The sequence below is a fragment of the Heterocephalus glaber genome, unplaced genomic scaffold, assembly GCF_053883595.1.
Source record: "Heterocephalus glaber isolate CG9 unplaced genomic scaffold, H.glaber_assembly_v1.0 deba00001472, whole genome shotgun sequence".
NCBI lineage: Eukaryota > Metazoa > Chordata > Mammalia > Rodentia > Bathyergidae > Heterocephalus > Heterocephalus glaber.
In genome coordinates, this window is record NW_028258315.1 from 18,543,261 (window position 1) to 18,564,847 (window position 21,587).

Consider the following 21,587-nt stretch of genomic DNA (forward strand, 5'->3'; position numbering starts at 1 on the left):
GGCCCAGCTTTTAATTTGGTCTCCTTGAGTACCCAGATAGAGTCTGTCTAGTCAAAGCTAATAATAAAAAGCACACTTAAGCACATTAATCTTGAAGTAATTAAAAAATAAAAACACTGAGCCATGGGACTTCGTTAAAAAGAGGAAAAAAGCCCCAACTTCTCATTAGCTCATTGTGAGGGAACCAAGAAAACCTGTGTATCTTTCCACCTTTTCATGCGATCTGAACACAAGGCAGGTTTACAGTGAGTCACGGGGAAATCGGCCCTGGGAGAGATCTAGAACATCAGAAGCCGGGAGAAAGGGGGAGGGGATAAGATGCTGCTAGACTCAAAGAATATCGTCGTGATTTTCTCCAACCACTTTTCATTTTAATATCATCTCTCATAATCCAAAGGTACTTTGGTTTTAAAGTTATTTCCCCATTGTCAGAATTAGCATTTCCCCCTAGTCTTAGGAGACATTCCAGAGAAGGGTATTTTTATTTTCTTTTTTTCCTCCCCTTGATTTGACAAAGGCCTCTCATGCATCGCTGGACTGTATTACAAAGTTCGGGGATTTTTTTCCTTCTCAAAGGAAGATTATTGGGACTACAAGTAACCCTGGTAGCTGCTAGGAGATGGAATTCACTGCGTGTTGCACAAATAATTGACGAAAAGGGGAATGTCCGGCAGCAGAGTCCTCCACAGGAGCTAAAGAGTGCAAGAGGGGATGCAGAGGGAATTGAGGGAAAAAAGATGAGGTTTATTCTTTTGTCCTAGTCGTATACTAAGTATCAGTGTTTGAAAGTCTCTAAAATGGATGAGTTGTCATTTAATGTATTTATTTCACAAGTATTTACTGGATGGCTACAAGTTTTGTTTTGTTGTTTGTTTGGTTTTTTGTTTGTTTGTTTGTGTTTTGGTACCAGGGATAGAACTCAGGACCTTTCGCTTGTGAGGCAGGCACGGTGCCACTGAGCTAAATCCCTGGCCCTGCTTTGTTTTGTTTTTTAAGAATCAGAATGTGGTCCCCCCAAAAAACTAGGTTCTAGTTCTGGCTTCTCATATCTATCAACCTTGGTGGCTCAGAACAAGTTACAGTACTCAGCTTTTCTAAATCCCAGTGTTTCCTTCTGTGAAATACGGATGCTGTGCCCATTTGGAAGGCTATGATCATGACTGAATAAGCTCAGTGCCTTGCATAAAGAAGACACTCCGTAAATCCTTGCTGTCGCTAGATATCATCATTAGTATTGTCGTTGCCTTTTCTCTGAAGACTAAAAGATTGCTTTAAAAATATAATAGATGAAACAAATGAAGTGACATTCAAAAGTATTAGTTGCTAGCGATGAACAGCGACATGACAGCCACGGAGTGGCTCTCGTGCAACTTATCTTCTAGTCAAGGAGATGCACAGTAAGTCAGAAAAATATTAAACATGGTCACTGTTGAGACTGAGACATTCCATAAAGAGAAGAAAGGATGATATTTGGAGTGAGTGCTGGAGATAGAGAAAAGAGCTGCTTAAAATAGGAAGAACAGGAGCCCTCTGAGGAAAGGGTAATGGTGGACAAGCAGGCTGAAGAAACAAGCAGGACCAGCCCCTGAGAAGTCAGGAGCTTCCGACTCTTCTGTAAGCGATGAGAACTTATGAGAACATTTCAAGCATGGGAAAGACGTGACCTGACTCATGACTTAGCAAGGTCGAGCTGGCTCAGATACGGAGACCAGACAATGGTGGGGGGCAGAGCGGTACTCCACCCTGGCTGCTCATTGGAATCACCTGGAAAGCTTTTGCAATCCCAAGCCCCACCTGCACACATGGAATAGAGGCCAGGCATCACTGTTTCTTGGGGTGTCTGAGAGACACTGGTAGCTTTTATCAGAGGGATAAAAATGAGAATGCTCTGATTTCATACTCAGGATATGTCTTGGAGGTAGAAGCAAATCAACTTGACAATGCACTGAAAATGATAGGGTGGGTGGGAAAAGAAAAATAGGAATCAAGAATGACCTTCTCATTTATACAGTGATATAAACAGTGATTTCATTTACCACGTTAGGAAGAATGAAGGCAAAGCAGGCTGGTGAATGGGAACTGTGAACCTGAAAACTGGAATCAGGAGCCACTCAAGTATGAAATGCCTCTTGCACATATTTAATATAGTAACAGTCAGGAAATGGAGATATCAGCAGCCAGTTGGTTTGAGACCAGGAGGAGGGAACTTTAAACTGTATCTGCATCAGTGTTGCCCAGTAGAACCTTCTGCAAGTACAGAAATGTTCTATATCTTTGTCCAGTTTAGAAGTCACTAATTAATTACTTCTGAACATGGAGTATTTGAAGTAGAGCTGAACTGATGCAAGCGAGGAATTGAATTTTAGTTATTTAAATTTAAATAACTATAGGTGGCAGATATTGCCCTAGTGTACAAAGTTGATGGATATAGATGATTCCCATCTAGCCGAACTTCTTTCAGAGTCTGAAAGAAGTTTTCACCCCTCCCCTGGTAAAGCCACCATCATCCCAGCCTAGATCACTGCAGCAGCCTCCTATCCAGTCTCATTTTTTTCCTCTGAGCTTCTATTGAATAGTCTCAAAACAGCAGCCAAAGTGACCTTCTATATCACGTCTTTTCTTTGCATAAAGCTCTCTCGTGGTTCCCCTGTTTTGACCTAGCAAAAGTTAAAATCCTTCCAAAAGGAAAAGGGAGGGATTTTGTGGACTTTTGCACTGCTTTGCATCTCTTGACTTCATTTTTCTGCCACATCCTCTCTGTCCCTACCATAGCATTCATCACCTTCTATTGTGTTGTGTAATGAATTTGGTGATGTTGTTTGTGGTCTATATCTCCCCCTTACTAAAAAATAGACTTCGTCCATGGGGATTTATTACTATTTTGTTCACTATTTTATATCCTAGTACCTAAGGCACAGTAACCTGTCTTAGACACAATATTTATTGTGTGCCTATATGTGGTCATTGAGCTATTGAAATAGTTTCATCCAAATTGATGTGCTCTGTAAGTGTAAAAATACCCTCAGGATTTTGAGGACTAAGTACATGTTTTTAGAGACTGTCTTACTACTCCAGTTATTTAGATTGGTTAGTTGTTGAAATTATAATATTTTTGATACATTGAGTTAATTTTAAAACATTATTAAAATTAATCTCATGTTTCCTTTTACTTATTTAATATGAAAATTAATTTCACCTGTTTGTTTTTAGTTATTCAATATGAAATTTAAATACTAGGAAATTTAAAATCACAGGTGTGGCTCATGTTATACATCTACTAGACACATTGATTTAGAGAAAGAATAAAAGCTAGCTGGGGATTCTGTCCAGAGAGAGATGAGAGAATGTGCTTGAAGCAAGTGTGGTACATGGAAGATGAGAGAAATAGTTAATTCTAGGAGAAGGGAACCATTAGCTGGACTATATGAGTGAAATGGATGCTATGAGTAAAATAAAGATAGAGACTTAACCAAAAAATTGGTCAGGATGCAATTGCTGTCGGCTACAACAAGAACATCTTTGGTGAAATTACGTGGACAGATGCCCTGGGGAACAGGGTGTGAAGTCAAAGGAAAAGTGAGGAAGGAGAGACAGCACATACAGACAGCCCTCTCAAGAACTTTCGCTATGAGAAAGGAGAGATGGTAGGAAACAGAGAGATGAAGAAGGGGAAAGAGAAAGTAGAGTGGGAGAGTAAAGGATTGAAAATGATCAAGATATAATATATATGTACTGATTCCCCAAAACAAATGTAAATTAATATATATTGTAAACTTATACAAATATTTTTTTAAAAAAGAAGTTTTGCTAAGAGGAATGAGATGAAGCAAAATCCAATTGTTTTAATGGAAGGTATTTTAAAGACTGTGGAATGGGTGTGGTGATCCACTCCTGTAATCTCAGAGCTTTAAGAGGTTGAAGCAAGATCAAAAGTTCAAGCCCAGCCTGGGAAACTTAGAGACTTAGGGAAATGCTGTCTCACAATAAAAAATTTAAAAAGGGTTTGGGATGTAGTTTATTGTTGAGGACCTGGATTCAATCCCCAGTACCACACACAAACAAACAACAGAATGTTGGCCAGTTGAGGGACATTACCCGAGGAAAAAAATCAACCTCAGTTGAAACTTTGGACTAAATACAAACAATATATAAACAGCATTTTGAATGTGAAAGTGTCCTTGAAAATTATCTTGGAAATGCACCTCGCCTGACAAGTAAAAATTCTGAGGTCGGAACAGGTGAACGACTCTCACACAACAGATCTGAAACCCTACAAATGAGAATTTGCTGAGGCTCATTTCTACAGAAACAAACGTTTCCAAATCCTAATATATTGACCAAAAATATCTTTTACCTCATAAAGCAAGATATTTACATGATTACTAGTGGTTCATTCAGAGCTAGCATGATACAAATAATGGCTAACGTTTATACCTACTGTTGCTATGTGCTTAGTATTTTACATATAGTAACACTAACCCATATAATATCCCACAATGGAGACACTTATTATTATGGAAATTTTACAAATTAGGAAACTAAAATTGTAAGAATTCATGTACATATGTGCTTGGAGCCAAAATTCATAGTCCTTTCAGTATATCATATGGCCTCCCAATCATTCTTGTACCTGGAAACCATCTTTCAGTAGGGTAAAATATTCAAATTGCCAATGGTTATAAATGGGAATTAATATCCAAATTAAAATTATACCCACATATAAGTCAAGTATTGATTTTCCAAAGTATTTGTTTGTCATTATCTATCCAGGTGGCAAAATTTTTAAATGTAAATAAGACATTTAACTACAACAGTATTGCAGTTCTGAGAGTTAAAAATAGCCACACAATCACAGTGGGAATTGCCTTTCAGTCTCCCAGACCACAGCACACTGATTTCTCAAATAAAAATCTTTATCAAGTGCAAATTGTTCACTTTGCCACTGGAGTGCAAGGACAGAGTGTCTCTGTCAGAATGGTGCAATAACTCTAAATGAATTGAATACTATTTACAAAAAGATTCTTGTTCAAGCATGAAAGCTTCTCAGCATCTTGTATCCAATGAGTTTATACCTGTGACCAAATACAGCTTCTCTTGGTAGAATAAAAATCAATTTTGAGTAATCACTATTTGCATGTACAAAATGTAAAGTAACTAAAATGCTCTGAGAATGACAAAAAGGAGAGGATATGGCAATTTTTTGAGCCCAAACCAATGTGAAAATAAAGAGGATGGTGAGATAAGAGGGTAGTGCAGTGTTAGAAATGATCCATCTATGCATTGCACATGTATAAATCTACCAAAAGAAGTCCTATTTGTCCATACAATCAATAAAAAGAGTTGTAGCAGCATACTTGTTTGATTTGCATTTTTTTCACTAAAGGTCAGATAGAAAAAAATACCTGTTATTTCAAGTCTTAGGCTGTGTTCATGCCTTGTACCCTAAGATGATACAATATTGATCAGTCATCAGAAATTGTATATTGTAAGGCATTTGGGTTGAGAGTGTTGAATATTGTTAACTTGACTATAGTAATTTTGCCTCTTTCCTCAGCCTTTCTTATGAGCAATGATGCATGTTCACAACCTGACTGCCTGAGTTGCACCAGACGATATCCAAAGAGACAAACTTTTCAAGTACAAGTGGACTGATGAAAACTTAGTCTGACATCAAGAAGATAACCATCATATGTGAACTCAATCTCATACCTTCTTCCTGCTCTACATCCACATCCAACCCATCCTTCCTCAAGTCCCAGGCTGATCTTTGTATTATGCCTGCTCCGCAATTCCACTCACTCAGAGTTCATCCTAGCTCAAGTCTTGCCAGTTAGAAACTTTCCTTACGCCTTCCTCGCATCCAACTTTCCTTTTGCTACCAAACTCTAGTAAAAAACATGTGATGTGCATGCAGTCACTGACTCTTCCTAGTTTTTCATCTAGAAACCTTCCTGGTCTTTATTTTTCTTAATTTCCCAGGAGTCTCTGACACAGTTGGAGTCTTCCATCTAAAGGCTCTCATCTCTAAACTACAGCATTACCTTTTGCCCCTGTGTCTCTTCCTCCCTCTCTGCCCTCTTCTTGCTCTCCCTCACTATTTTCGCCCCTAAGGGCCCCAGAAGCTTGGTCCTCTAGAGTTTCATCCTCAGGCCGCTCCTCTACCTCCACTCTCCCTGAGTAATTTCATCCATTTTTCCAAATTCTGAGCGCTAGTGCTTTCTTTTCTGTAAGTGCCTGTATTTAACAATCTCTGGGAACCTCCACCTGGATGATTTGGAAGTAGCCTCAAAATTAATACAACCAAAAACAAACCCACTAACCAAGATGTTCATCAATTATCGTAAACAACCAGCTAAATATTCATCCAAGCTCAAAACTTCATAATTCCCTTGAATCCTGCTTCCCTGACCATTCCTACATTCAGCTGATTTTAGCTCAAGTACAAGGGGTGATGGAAAATTATAATAAATGTTTAAATTTTTAAACATTTATTACAGTAAAAGATATATTGCCATTAATCTCCCTAAAAATATTCCCTCTCACTTCAAACACACTCATCCCATCATTCTTGCCACTTTCTGAAGCAGCTCTGGAAGTCCTTTCTTGTGAACATCTTTATGAGGTGTGAGTTTACAAAAAGTGAATGCCACTGCTGAGGCTTGTAAAAATATTACGGTGTGTCTTCAGCCACCTTATTCCCCAGATGTGGCACTGTGCAACTTCTGGCTTTTCCCGAAAGTCAAAATGAACATGAAAAGTAAAGGTTTGAATTGATTCGGGACATTGAAGGAGCCACATCACTGCAACGAAAGACACTCACGAAAGAGGACTTTCAGAGCTGCTTCAGAGAGTGGCAAGAACAATGGGATAAGTGTGTTTGAAGGAAAGGGGAGTATTTTGAGGGGGATTAATGGCAGCGTGTCTTTTACTGTAATGATTTTTTATTAAACACACATTTTTCAATCACATCCCAAATATGTAGTGAGCCTGAGATGTATACTTGACACTTACATGTTGCTATATATCTTGGGGTTATGAAACCATTTCTCGAATCTGATGTCCAATTGTGCAGATTGTCAGCATTGCCCTCTGTTTCCCTCTTTCCCACTGATCCACAGAGAGCTGCTCTTATCCATCCTGTACCCTGTTTGCAGGATCATCTTCCAAAACCCTAAAATACAAAAGTGAACAATGACTCCTTTTCCTAAGAATCTTTGTGGACCCCCTGCCTCACAGGCCCATATGGAATGAAGTTCAGAATGTGGGCCCGCGCCTGTCATGCCCAATGTCTCCACACATCCTGCTCCCACACACCCTTCTCCCTGCTCTACACAACTCTAGCTTCTCACCCACTCCTTCTCATTCACTCCTATTTCACCTTCAAAGCATCTTGTCAATATCTCTTTTTACAGTATTAATTACAGTGCACTACAGTGATTACGTATCTCCTACTCCATTGTGTTGTCGTTACAAATGCCATGAGCTGTTTGCTGAGAGCTCTTTTCTCCCCACCACTGTCTCCCCACCATCTAGAATGGTACTCTAGGTGCTCAGTGCATGTACTGGACTTGAATGGCTTAGTGGTATATTCAGTCTAAATGAAATAACCCATCTGTCTAATGAGCTTGTCTTCATTGCCTACTCTCTTGACATGTGTCCTAGACAAAAAAGCAAATGATTTCTGATTTCAAGCACATAGTGTGTCTTCCTGAATTATGACAAAAGGGACAGTCCCCTATTTTCTCCACTCTCCCCAGAAGAATAAATTATATTATCCATTATTCTGTAAGACTGACATGCTTTTTCAACAGCATACTTCGCTAATCTGTTCCAATCTTTTTTCTCTCCTTTTGTTCTTTCTGTGAGCTTGCCTGCCCTTTTTCAAAAATGAAAACACTATGAAACATCTCATAATAATATGGTATATATTATCACATTAGCTTCTGTTATAATAAAAGTAGCTACATAATCAGATTATACTTTGCTGCATAGCCATAAAAATAATGGTACTGTATCAAGAAATTTGTAGAACCAAATGGAAAATCACTAATGCAATAGGAAATTATCAAACATAATATAATTCAGAAGTCCTAAACTGCCAGTGTCTCAGTAGGTAAAGGGGAAAAAAAATCTGTTTTACTGTAATAAAACTTCAAAGAGACATGCTTATTATTTTTGTAAATATTCTCAGCATATGTTCTTTTTGTCCTTTTGTCCTTTTTGTCCTTTTGTCCATTTCTTATTTTGTTTCCACTTGTGTGCCTTTCGTGAAAATTCTGTTTGAATATCAGAAGAAAGTAAAAGTGACCAATAGTCAGGATTATGAAATAGTAGAAATTATCCAAGTTTCAGATGAAGGGAGTATTTTGTTTTTGCAGTGCAGAGATACAACACAGGGTCCTACACATGCTGAGTAAGTAGTCTACCACTTAGCTCCATCTCCAGCCCAAGTTTTTAAAATATGAACTCAGCCAGTCATGGTGGCACAAGACTGTAACCCTAGGTACTCAGGAGGCTGAGGCAGGAAGATGGCAAGTTCAAGGCCAGCCTGGGAATCTTAGAGAGACCTTGTCTCAAAAATAAATAAAATAGGGCCGGGGATTTAGCTCAGTGGTTTCACCACCTGCTGTGCAAACGCAAGGACCCGAGTTCGAGCCCCAGTACCAAAAATAAATTAATTAATTAAAATAATAATAATATGGACTCATACTTTCAAACTGCCAAGAGTTTCAAAAGACTTCTGTAAGCATAATATACATAACTAAAAATCAGCACCCCACTTATCATGGCAAGTGATGGATTCTCCCCTCATGTGCACACACTCATAATCAAGAAATTTTATAGCATGTCAAGTAGTCAGTGCTCAAACTTCATCCAAAATTTTACCACAATTTCCCTCCAAAACAATGAACAAATATAGGAGACCGAAGTAGCTGCAATTTTTGCCTTTACTGAACAATTCTTTCATGTCAGTCATAATATTGAACTCAAAACAAACACTAAATGGCTTTTCTGTTTCATGGTAAATCAAACTCTTGCTGGGATTCAAAGGATGAAGAGTTTCTTTTCCTTTCTTCAAAATCTTTTCTGGTTATCCAGGATTAAGGAATTAAGAAAAGAAGGACTAAGTAAAAGATCATGCAGTCCAATGACATATTTTCTTTCTTTTCTTTCTCTCTTTTGTTCTTTCCTTCCTTCCTTCTTTCTTTCTTTCTCTTTCTTTCTTTCTTTATTTCTCTCTCTCTTTCTTTCTTTTTCTTTCCTTCCTTCCTTCCTTCTCTCATTTCTCTTCCTTCCTTCCTTTCTCTCTTGCTTTTCATTTTTTAAAAAGTTCCTTTTGGGGACAGTTTTACATGTAAAGCAAAAATGACAGAGAAACACAGAGATTTCTCTTATTCCTCCTGCCACCGCTCACACATAGCTTCCCCTATTACCCTCATCTTCCATCTGAGTAGGATATTTGTCATAATTTATGGACTTAGACTTAAAAAATATAATCATTAAAAGATCATAGTTTAAATTAGGGTTTATTCTTTTTAAAAGTATCTTAACTAGTACCAATTAATTTTACAAGATACTGAGTTTCAGGGCTCATGATATATTTTGATCATATCCATTACCCCTATATTACCCTCCCTTACACTACCCTCCTCCACTCTTATTTCCTTCCTCTTGCAAGGATGTATTTCCTATACCAACCTTTGCATATTTGTGTGCCTAGAAAAATAATATATATTATATATTAATACACACATGAGTGCAATATTATATGTACATTTTAGAAATGTGTTAACGTATTCAGTATAATCAATATATTCACATTTATTATAATAATTATAACATATGAATAATAACCATTAATTTTAATTTATATTCTTCATGGAATATATTCATATATGTGAATATGTAACTATTAGGTTCATAGTGGATAATATACGTGCTGTGATAATATAGTGAATGGTAAAATTTTTTGTAATTATTAAAGTAAAAGACACATTACTATTAATCTCTCTCAAAATATGCCCCCTCACCTCAAACACACTTATCCCATCATTTCTCCACTTTCTGAAGCAGTCCTGGAAGTACTCTTTCATGTGTATCCTTAGTTGTACTGTTGTGCCTGCCTCAATATCCTGAAATAATTCAAAATGTTTACCCTTCCTGGTCGTTTTGACTTTGGGAAGGATCCAGAAGTCTCATGGTGCCAAGTTCAGTGAATAAAGTGCATGAGGACTTACTGTAATGTTTTTACATCCCTACTTTTCCACTGGATGGATCTTGGCAGAAGCACTCATCATCATTTTAACCACACCTTATAAAGACACTCACAAAACAGAATGTCCAGAAAGTAGCAGAAATGATGAGATAAGTGTGTTCAAAGCAAGGGGAAGTATTTTCAGGAGGATTGACTCATGGCAATGCCTTTTAATGTAATACATTTTTGAAACATTTACATATTCACTATATATGTTGATCACCCCTTGTATGTATAATGGGAAACTGGTAGGCTATGAAGAAGAACAGTTTATTTAAATGATTTCTCTGGAGACCTGCTCTACTGAAGTGTGGCATTCTCCTTCTGAACCAAATATCCGCCTATGAGAACACAAGAATCAGCAACTGCAATCCATGAAAATGTACTCCTGTTGACCACTGGACGTTTTGAGTATCTGTACTGTTGATCAATGTTACCTACCCTGGTTTTTTTTCCAGCCATAAGCATCCCCCCCTTTTCCATCTCAGATCTGACAGTGCTTCAGAGCCACACCCCTGCACACCAAGATGGCACAGCTTCCCTGTCCAGCAGCAAAATACAGCATAAAATAAGGATGCCGTTTGGCAAAAAGAAAACCAGATACAGTGGTTTATAACCTTAAAATTCATTCTCTTCCAAACATTTTTACTATGTTATTCTATATGGCAGGATAAAGACCAGTGAGGGTGTTTGGAGAACACAGGGAGATGTCAATGTGGGATGGGGACAGGTGGTATTAATTCAAAATTACATATCTAGGGAAAAAATCATCTTGGTTTGTAGTTTGAGGACAAAGCTAAAGGGTAAACAAATCCAGCAGGAAGCATCTTTGTGGATGCAGAATCAAAGGAGAAGGCCAGTTCTCTGCCCTTGAGAACAACCCCTTTATCCTAGCTGGTAGGAATTAATCAAGATTTCATAAACATCTGCAGTGTCCCCAGTGGTATCCTGGCTGCACAGGTTCTTCTCTTTTGCTACTGATACTCTTGCTTCAGTCATTTCTGGGTATTTTTGTCCAGATTTGGACTTCCTGCCTTCCTTTACCTACAAATTGATGGTACTATTCCTCAGAGCAGCATAATACACCAGGCCAGACATTAATAGACACCCTAGCGTAGGGGAGACAATGACAACTCATTCAAGCTGCATAACACTTAAATATCCTGATTTGATGAAGAGTAGAGAAATACATCACCTTCTTCCCCTTTCGTAATCCTGGCTTTTTATATTTCAACCTTGAAATTTTAAACATTCTCTATCAAAATCAGTTAAGGTTAAAGCTGAACAAATCACAAAGACACAGACTTTATTCTTTTTTCTCTGTTATGTTATACAGTACAAGGTGCTTAGGTACAGAAGTCTTCCTTTGAGAATCTTTTGCCTAGCTAGCAAGAGCCCAGTGACCCAGAGTGCAGTTTGTGCCACCACAGGGCTTCAGTTTGATCACGGGCTCATGAATCTTTAGGGAGCAGCACCTCAGCATTGAATTTAAATCCATAAATGCTTTAAACAGTTTTGTTTCCTCATCTGGAAAAGATGGACCTATCATGTATATTACATGAAAAAAATACGCGTGATATAGTTGGTATAGAACCAGGCAGATAGGTGGTAAGTGACGATGATTATAAGACACTAAATAGAGCATTACTGGTAATAATGATTGCTATTGCTAGTCAACAATTAAGAATAATTATATTACAATTAGATCTAATTTTGCTAAAACATGTAGCAATCTTTATTATTTATTATAATAATTATTATTTTAACTACTACAAAGGATATGTTTTGCATAATTGTTCTAATGAAACAAAATGACCAATAACTGCCACATATAAACCAAACTGCACAGAGTCATTTACTGTTATAATTATTTTCCATTATTTCTCCTATGTCTGCCCCATTATAAAAATTTTGTTGATGAACCTATCTAGACTCAAGTTTGTCCCATCCCCAAGAACTTTTAATCCCTGTGGTTTATATTAAGCACAGGCTTCTGGGATGGAGCAAATACTAGCTCTTTGCTTTTTGAAACTAAGACGTTTATTTCTCTACTTCCAAAGAGAGATAGGCCCAAGAACAGCAGGAAGGTTCTGCACAGAAGCTTAAATATGGATGTGCTTCCCCTAGAAGGGAGCAAGCTGGCATGAGAATGGGAGCATAGAACGTTCCAGACAAGAGTCCTGGACCCCAGGCTCTCAGCAGGACTCCACCTTGGGAGACAACCATAGTAGGGAAAAGAAAGTGAGGAAATCCTCTGTAAGCAGAAATTACAGTAGGTAAAAATATAAAACAAACCTGGGCAATGTTGTTGGACATTAGACAGCTCAGCTGAATAGAGTCTTCCAGTTCAGATAGGCTCTGATGAAAAGGTGGGCAATACTGACCATTATGCAGTGAAGCTGGTGATAAAAAGTGAATGAAGGGGAGAGTTCTTGGGCATGGCTCCCCAAAATGAGACACCATGCCCTGTAGGTCCTCTGACTTGCCTATAGCTTGATCTGTTCTTCCCGACATGAGTGTGGAAGCAATTTTCTATAGAACAATTTTAATTATATATCTTCCATCATTCTTAGAAGATTCCTGACCAGTGACTAATACCTTTTGGTTCTATTTAAAGACGGTGAGAGTGATTACTAAATCACAACGCTGGGACATCCTGCCTAGCATCAATTGCTCTACTGGTGTCAATCACTTTTTTCTTTCTTACTTGAAAAAGAATATTGGTAAGCATTTGTGCTATCAATTGAGAGTTCTCCTTTTCTTCATCCTTCTATCATAATGAGATATTAAAAACTCAAGCTCATGTCAACAGTGCCAGGTCACAGCCAACTCTGCACTTTGTAATGATCCTTCCACTATAGCTTTAAGGATAATTATGGTTCTGTATTGAAGGGATTTCTGTGATTCTGTGATTCTTCTTTGGAGAAGGAAAAATAGAAGTCAAAATTCAAAATTAAGAGAAGTCTTCGTGAAGTTGGTGAACTGATGAAGAGTAGCTGGGGGGGTGTGTTACATGGGTTTCTCCACTTCATTTCCTGTTCACACTTGCACGAAGTAAATCCCATCACTATGATTCTATCCTTGTCTCTTTTTTCATTATGTGACAATTTGAGGAAATATGCTGATTCCTTTGCAAAAGCTGTTAGCAAATTTACTTCCCCTGGCTTCCATGAGTTTGGAGAATGATCCTCCCTAAATCCTAAAGCATGAGTCTCGTGAGACTAGCCCAAGTCTTGGCAATTTTATGAAATCTCCAAATTTTCATCAACTCTCTTGAATGGTGTTAGAGAACTGTCTGGAGTGTGCATATTCAGTGGTGGCTGGTGAGTCCAGGGTGGGCGGCACCCTGTAAGGGAACCTGATCCTAGCATATCTCAGGTCTTTTCAACCATGTTGCAGCCAATGCCATTTGGAGGCTAGTATTAGAGTTTCCTCGTTACCAGTACTTGCTTGACACTTTCAGAGTTCTGGTGGCTGCTTCTGAGTTATTCAGTCGCAAGAAACAGTATTTTTCCTCCATGACTTCCTTCATTGGCTGCAGATATGTCCAAGTCTCCAGTAAAAATTTGGATGTCAAATGTAGCTGCGCATGGAGTCCTAAAAAGGTGAAATGCATAAAACAATCAGATTCCCCACAGCAATCCTTTGCCCATAACTAAGAAAGCAAAACTATCACTGCTTAGACAGGGATCACCAGAAGTCACCATCATTCTTTCATTCAACAAACATTTATTGAGGCACTGTAAGAGTCATAAATATAAATATGGCATACTTTGGTGTTTGGGGGGAAACCTGCATGATTATGAATAACCAGCACGTATCATATTTGATACACATTATTCCAATTCATACATACCATAGCATTTTGGGCTTGGAAATATTGTCCCTGTTAGATTTTTTAAAATACTGAGGCTCAAGGAATTTAAGTAACTTGCTCAAACAAGAACCTATGGTTAGATAATAGTACCAACACAACTGTTTGACTCCATGATATAATGTGGATGAAAAGTCAGTTACTCAGATAAGTAGAAGTAAAGGAAATACTGGTAACTACAACAAGAAATCAAAAAAAAAAAAAAAAAACCACTTAGTATTCTAGGAGAAAAAGCCCAGAACCTGATCTGCAAAAACTAAGCCTCTTTACCCCTCCCAGTTGGCAGAGTACAAGCATCTTAAAAATGCACTGGAATGTAGTGTTGCATTTACCTTAGTCAAAATGTTAGGAAGACAATGGTTCACACTTTTGTGCATGAACATTGTCACACACTGGTAAGAAGGCTTTTTCTTTTTTTTTTTACTTATCTGCTTGCCCTGTGAGAAAAATATGCAAGTCATAGAACATATTATGATAAAACAACCTTTTACACCTTCAGTAGCAAATCTTAATTACATTGCATCTTATGGTACTCAAATCTCAAATTTAAGTTCAAAGTAATATAATAATGAAAATGCATTTTACATAGTGCATCACAATGTCACATAGTAGTTTTATTCCCCTAGTTTCTCTGGGTTAAGTAGGAATTCACTTCCCCATATTAGAGATGAGAATAATGTTACCCAGAAGGTATGCTGTCAAGGTTCAGGAAAAGTATCTCTCCAGGATTATAGAGCAAAGAAGTACAAAGCTAGAACTACGCCCAAGATCATCTGGTTGTAAGTTAGATGCTCTTTCTAGACACAATTTGGTCTCATGGTATGTGAAAATTTTACCAAAGGGCATTTTCAGAAGGCAGCTTCTGAAGGCAGCTAAGGTTCTTCAATTAACATATAGCTCAGTAATCTTCCTTTAGTATGAAAGCCCTGAACTTTACACAAAACTGTCTATGTCCTGGAAGCATACTATTACAGTTTCTGTATACATACATGAGATAACTATACATAGGAAACAACCCAAGTGAATGGAAGAATTGGATCCACATCTAGATACAGGAATGGGTTATTACTTCAATCATAGGTTTAGAAAGCTGATTCCTTCCCAAAACAAAAATAATTTAAGCAAAGTTTTGTTCATTTGGGTAAAACAAATTAATTAATAAGCTTTCCAAACAATATCAGCATCCCCACAGTTCCCAGAAAAAGCAAATAAGCAGAGAACTAGATAGGTAGGTAGACGATAGATGATAGATAGGCAGATAGATAGATAGATAGATAGATAGATAGATAGATGATAGACAGATAGATAACCTCATAGTTTCACAAGATTTCCTTTATATGACCAATTTGAAATTTCATCTTTTTACTTAAAGAACTCAAATACAATAAAAATAATGACTGCATCATAAATATTATACATGGAAAAGTAATTGTGAACATTTAACACTACTTAAATCATAGACATTCTTCCATGCAAACACAGGGATGCTATGAGCGTGGAAAATCCATGGAAAGTCCTTTCCACCCCAGTATCACTCCTGCCATGTGATGCTTTGTGAGTACCTTTATGCTCTCGAAGACCTGTGTGTCTTCATTCCTCCCGATGATGTCTGTTAGGTTTATAAATGTGCTACCATGCTATGGTGATCTCAGTTGTGCATGGTCCAGAAAGGCAGTGAAAATGGCCAGGTTTATGCAAAGCTGCAGAAAAGAAAGACAAAAATTAAGGGGTGGGGAGTCTCAAAGAGAGCTGACCTTTTCAGTCCCTCCTCCTTTAGATATAGGGTTCTTCTCGTAAGGGCTATTAGAATGCTGTTCTCAGGTATCTAATTCTGGGCTTTAGCAGATTCACAATGAGAGATGACCTTATATTGTAACAATAAGTTATATGAACACTGTGTTCAATGCTTCCTATGTGTCAGCTACAGAGCCATCTTTTCACCTGCAAACAACCTCACATGTAGAAAATAACACATAAGTCATTATATGAGGGGCATAGCTTTCATGGAAAGTGGAATATAGACATGATTCCCCCCACATATAGTTCATCATCAGTACTTTCTTTAAGGGTGACTGCTCATAAGACATTCAGCAACTGGGATATAGAAAATACAGTATGAATTTATTGAGCTATTCAAATCTCTCTAACATTTCACACCTTTTAATAATTCATGATCTGAATCATTCACTTTAAGAGTTTGTGACATGTTATTTTCCTTACCATCTTGTTGTCATGAAATAATGGAAAATAAAAAAACAAATTCATAAAAATAGGACTTTTTGCTTTGATTCATAGCAGATGCTTTATTTAAAATAGATTTTGTTGGTGCCAAGGATTTAGCTCAGTGGTTCTGCTGCCTGGCTCACAAGCGCAAGGTCCCGAGTTCCATCCCAGGTACCAAAGGAAAAAAAAGCTAATGAATAAAATAGATTTTGTTGATTTAAGAAAACAGAAGTAAATAATCAAGAGGCATCAAAATATTGCATACGACTATCTAGCTTTTCTATACCTCAATTTACCCATCTATAAAACAGGATAAACAATGTTGCCCTACACTGGCAAATGAATATAAACTTCACAAACTTTTTTTTTCAATCTCTGCTTTGTAATATTCAGAGAAAACAACATTATATAACTATGAAGTAATCTTATTTCTGTACTTCATTATCTGGGCTGATAATAACTATAAAAAGTTATGTCAATAACATTAAATGGACATTGGAATGAAACTGTACTTTGAATAAGTTGTTTTGCCATTTATATTGCCAAGTGAGGATAAAATAAGCATGAAGAACAAATTGACAACAAACCCTGTTATTAGATTATGCTACCGAAATTCCACCCATAGTAACATAGCACACTTCCTGGTTCTGTCAACTTCTAAAATAAAAACTAAGTCAGATTTAGCCTATGAACTGAAAAGAAAGTGATACCTCTAAAAAATGCCCTAACCTACTTCTTAAAATCAAAACGCACTTCTGATATTTGCACAGTGGCATCATTTTTAGCTACTTAATAGCACATCATTACTGAAAGTAAAAATGTCAAGATGCTCAAGTTGACATTGTTTCCATTATTGTGAAGTGGTCAAGTGATTCTTACGGAAGGAAAGTTTACTCTTGACTCTGACCCACACTTCTTACAGAAAACCCTAAAGGTCTTCTGGCTATTCCAAAAAAGATATTGACAAAAGAAGAAGAATGGTACTCACATCTCACCACCTATGGGTGAATGTTTCATTTCTTTGCCCCAGGACAAGTACCTGAGCTTCCAAAAGCTGACCTACAAAATCTAATCAGAAGCTCAACCTAATACACAGGGAATAAACTAACCCTTCATGTTAGCATATTGCAATGCAATTTTTAATGCTTTACAAACTTTCATTAACTTTCTTCAAAGGAAAGGAATATCTTACTCATCTAATTTTTATACCTGCGCAAACATTTTTAAAAACAATTATTGGGCTGGGAATTTAGCTCTGTGCTACTGCACTTGCCTTGCAAGCATAAGGTCCTGAGTTTGATTCCTGGTACCAAAAACAAAAAAGCAATTATTGTTATTTAGTTGATAACAATAGGTCCTTAGTAGGTCTCTAATTTATTAATCTTGTTACAGATCAGTATTGCCTCATTTTTAATTGACAGAAAAAATTGTATGTATATGTCATGTGCTATGTGATACCTAGAAGTACATATACATCGTGGAATGGCTAAATCTAGCTAATTAACAAATATATTGCCTCACATAGTTATTTGTTTTGTTGAGAAGAGTTAGCATCCACTCTCTTTGCATTTCATGATACAGTGTATCATCACTTACTATAGTGACAATATCATATAATTGATCTGTTGAATTATTCCTCTTACACAATTGTGATCTTTATATCCTATAACCAATATTTTTCAATCTTTTCTTCCCCACTAAGGTCTGTAGCCTGTAGTAACCACCATCCTGTTCTTTACGTCTACAACATCAACTTTTTTTAATTTCACATGTGAATGAGATCATGAGGTATTGTTTTTCTGTCTGGTTTATTTCACATAACATGTGTCCTTCACGTTCATTCATGTTTTTGCAAATGACAGGGTTCCCTTCTTTTATGACCAAATAGTATTCCATCATGTATGGAATACATATTTTGTTTACCCAGTTACCCATTAATGGACATGCAGATTGATTCCATATCTCAGCTATTGTAAATAGTGCTGCTATGAACATGAGATTGTAGATATCATTTTAACATACTGATTTCACCATTTTTAGATATCAGTACTGTGATTGCTGGATCATACTGTTTTCTATTCTTAATATTTTGAGGAACCCCCGTACTGGTTTCCATAATGCCTGTCCTAATTTACCTTCTTATCATAATGGCTATACTAATTGGCATTCCCACCAATGCTATTACAACTGTGCTCTTTTCCCCATAGCTACACCAACAATGATGATTACCTTTTGTCTTTTTGATAATAGCCATTCTAACAAAATTGAGGTGATATTTCATTGTGGTTTTCATTTGCATTTCCTTGATTAGTGATGTTGAGCAATTTTTTTCTTCTTTTTGGTACCGGGGATCAAACTTGGGACCTCGTGCTTGTGAGGCAGGCAGTGGCACCACTGAACTAAATCCCCGGCCCTGTTGAGCAATTTTATGTACCTGCTGTCAATTTGTGTGTCTTCCTTTGAGACATCCTTTTAGGATGGTTGCTTATTTTTATTAATAAGGCTATTTAGGTTTTTTTGCCTTTTAGTTTGTTGAGTTCTTCATACATTTTAGATATAACCCCTTATCATAAGGATAGTTTGCAAATATTTTCTCCCACTCTGTGGCCTATGCATTTACTCAGTTGATTACTTCCTTTGCTGTATAGAAAATTTTCTGTTCGATGGAGTCCCATTTGTTGATGTTTTTGCTTTTGTTGCTTGTGTTTTTGTGAACATAGCCCAAAAATAAATCACTGCCCTGATCAATGTCATGGAGTATTTTCCGAATGGTTTCTTCCAGCCGTGTCATAGTTTGGGGTCTTATATTGAAAATTTTAACCCATTTTGAGTTGACTTTTGTGTTTGGTGAGAGATAAGAATCTAATTTTATTCTTCTGCATATGGATATCCAGTTCCTCCAACACAATTTGTTGAAAAGAATGTTTTTTCCACAGGCCACTGTAGTTGGCTGACAATGATGCAGGCCAGAACTCAAATCTATGTCTCAGGTTATCTATGCCACTTTCCTTGTTGCTAGGACAAAATACCCAACACCCATAACTTAAAGGAAGAGAGGTTTATTTTGCCTTATAGTTTAGAAATTTCATTTCATGTTCAGTAGGCTGACCCGGAAATGGTGGAAGGGTCTGGGAAGAGGAAAGCTGCTAGCTCACATCATGGTGGCCAGGAAGCAGAGACAGAAGAGAGGAGCCGGGGACAGAGATGTACCCTCCCGATGACCTGCCTCTAACCAGGCCCCATCTCCTAACAGCAAGTAGGGTGTATTGCCCCTAAAATTCCATTACCTTTCACAGCCCCTGCCTCTGAGTGCATGGGGTTTGGGGGGACATTCCTTATTTAAACCACAACACAAGGCTTTGGCTCTTGTCTGGCATGAGGGCAGGTCTAAAGGTTTCATCTATAGGTATCAGCCTGGAGTTAGGGGCTGGAAGGGTCTGCCCACTGCTGGGTTTTACTGTAGTGGACCTAGTATTGTTCACCAATGTTACTTCATAGGCTTAATTTACTCTTCTCCCCAGTGTAGACATTATCTCTGTCCTGTGCTACCCAGAGCTGGGGGAAAGAGGTGCAAGCAAAGTAAAGCTGTCCATTGTAGCCTCTTCAGTGCATCTTACTATGCCATACTAGGTACTATAACTTCTCACCTGGCTTCCTTAGCTCTTGTGAAGGTGATGGTGCACAGATACTTGTTCAAATTGAGGTTTCGGTGGGGTGACGATCCCAGGTCCTTTCCCACCATCTCTCTCTGACTTCCTCGTGATAAGCATACTTCAGGCTTGAATAGCAAACACCTTTTCGAGCCCAGTTTAAGCCATTTTTTTCCCTTTTCTTCTTTTGGGCAATGGGAGTGGAGGAGAGGTTCATCTGTAGCATATCCATTGGTCCATGATTGTCTCAGTAGCTTCAAAAGCTGCCCAAACTCTTGCGGTTTTCGTTTTCCACTGGGATTCAGCAACCCAGGCAAGGGTAATGAGCACTGTGACTATTTCATGCTGACTCAGCAAAGACACTGGATTTTTATTTCCAGGGTTTTCTATCATTCAGTGAGCACCCAGGATGTTTCATTTCCACAGCCAGAAATAGGGAAAACAGAGCCACTGCGGTAATTCATAGGATGCATTTTCCACTAGGACATACCCAGGATTTTCCTATTATAAGAAAACATTTTCCTTCATCTAATACTCCATTCTTTAGTCTTTTGAAGTCAGAGATACCACTGTCAATATGTTGCATTTGATATTTAAGTATTTTATAAATCATTAACCCTCAGGAATCCTTAAAAATAACTCTAATTATCTTCTACTTCAAAATCCTGATTCTGAGCCTAAGGAAGAAGCACTAAGTAAAACTATTTTTAAAAGTGTTTCTAAGACTAGTGCTGGGGATGTGGTCAGTGAAAGAGCACTTATCTATCATGCATGAGTCCCTGGGTCCAATCCCAATACTACAAAATAAGTGTTTCTCTGTTGTCACCATCAAGAATGTATTAGATTGCTGTGTGGAGCTGTGCTGAGACGTATTTTTAACATTATAGCAAAACCATAGACATAATTGTCCCCAGAAGCTCAGGACAGTGCAAGAACATTGGGTCCTTTCCAAAAGATTTAGGTCTTCAGCTTAAGGGACAAACGCTCTAAGCCACATTCCCTTACCTGTTTGCCTCCAGAGACTGTGGTGGTGAGCTTCATGAGATAGTACAGGTGGAATTACTCTACTTAGGTAAGCTTGTTACACCCTTCTCATCCATATATATTCACACTGTAGAGGAGAGAGAAGTGGGCAGAAATAAAATCAAAGGGAAGTAGCAAAATGTTATAGGTATACCAATAAATCTATAAGACTTCCTTTGACATAGTTCTATAGGAATGGTCCACTGTTAAAGATTTGTTTTTTCAGAAAAGTTCTGATCCCTAACCTAAAACCCTTATCTTGAAGTAATATCTCAGATATCATAATTAATTTATTTTGATCACTAAATAAGCCATATCATCCTCAGTATTTAATACTTCCAAAGATGGGTAGACATGAGGTCGGTATATTATGACCAAGGTTTGCAAACCCATATGAGGTCATTTTGACATATTCAGCAGGTTTCATTGTCCTCCATCACCCAAATTACTTTACTGTCACCCCAATGTCTCTAACACCTGAAAGATCAGACCGATCCAGCCTAAGGATTTCTTGGTGACTGGCTCTAGTTCAAGGCTCAGCATGTCCCTCAGGACACAAAGA

At 37.7% G+C, this 21,587-nt stretch overlaps 1 long non-coding RNA gene across 9 annotated transcripts in view; it reads right to left on the reverse strand.

Annotated features, from left to right (window-relative positions):
- Window positions 1-21,587, reverse strand: part of LOC147826219 (uncharacterized) — a 161,343-nt gene that overhangs the window by 56,581 nt on the left and 83,175 nt on the right. For 8 of the 9 annotated variants that reach the window (XR_015439338.1, XR_015439339.1, XR_015439335.1 and 5 more), the window contains 5 exons: window positions 21,008-21,113; window positions 15,692-15,829; window positions 14,462-14,566; window positions 12,551-13,852; window positions 7,012-7,171 (listed from right to left, as the gene is read on the reverse strand). This is a non-coding gene — a long non-coding RNA (uncharacterized LOC147826219). The remainder of the gene's footprint in view (window positions 1-7,011; window positions 7,172-12,550; window positions 13,853-14,461; window positions 14,567-15,691; window positions 15,830-21,007; window positions 21,114-21,587) is intronic. The other variant, XR_015439340.1, reaches the window with a different exon arrangement.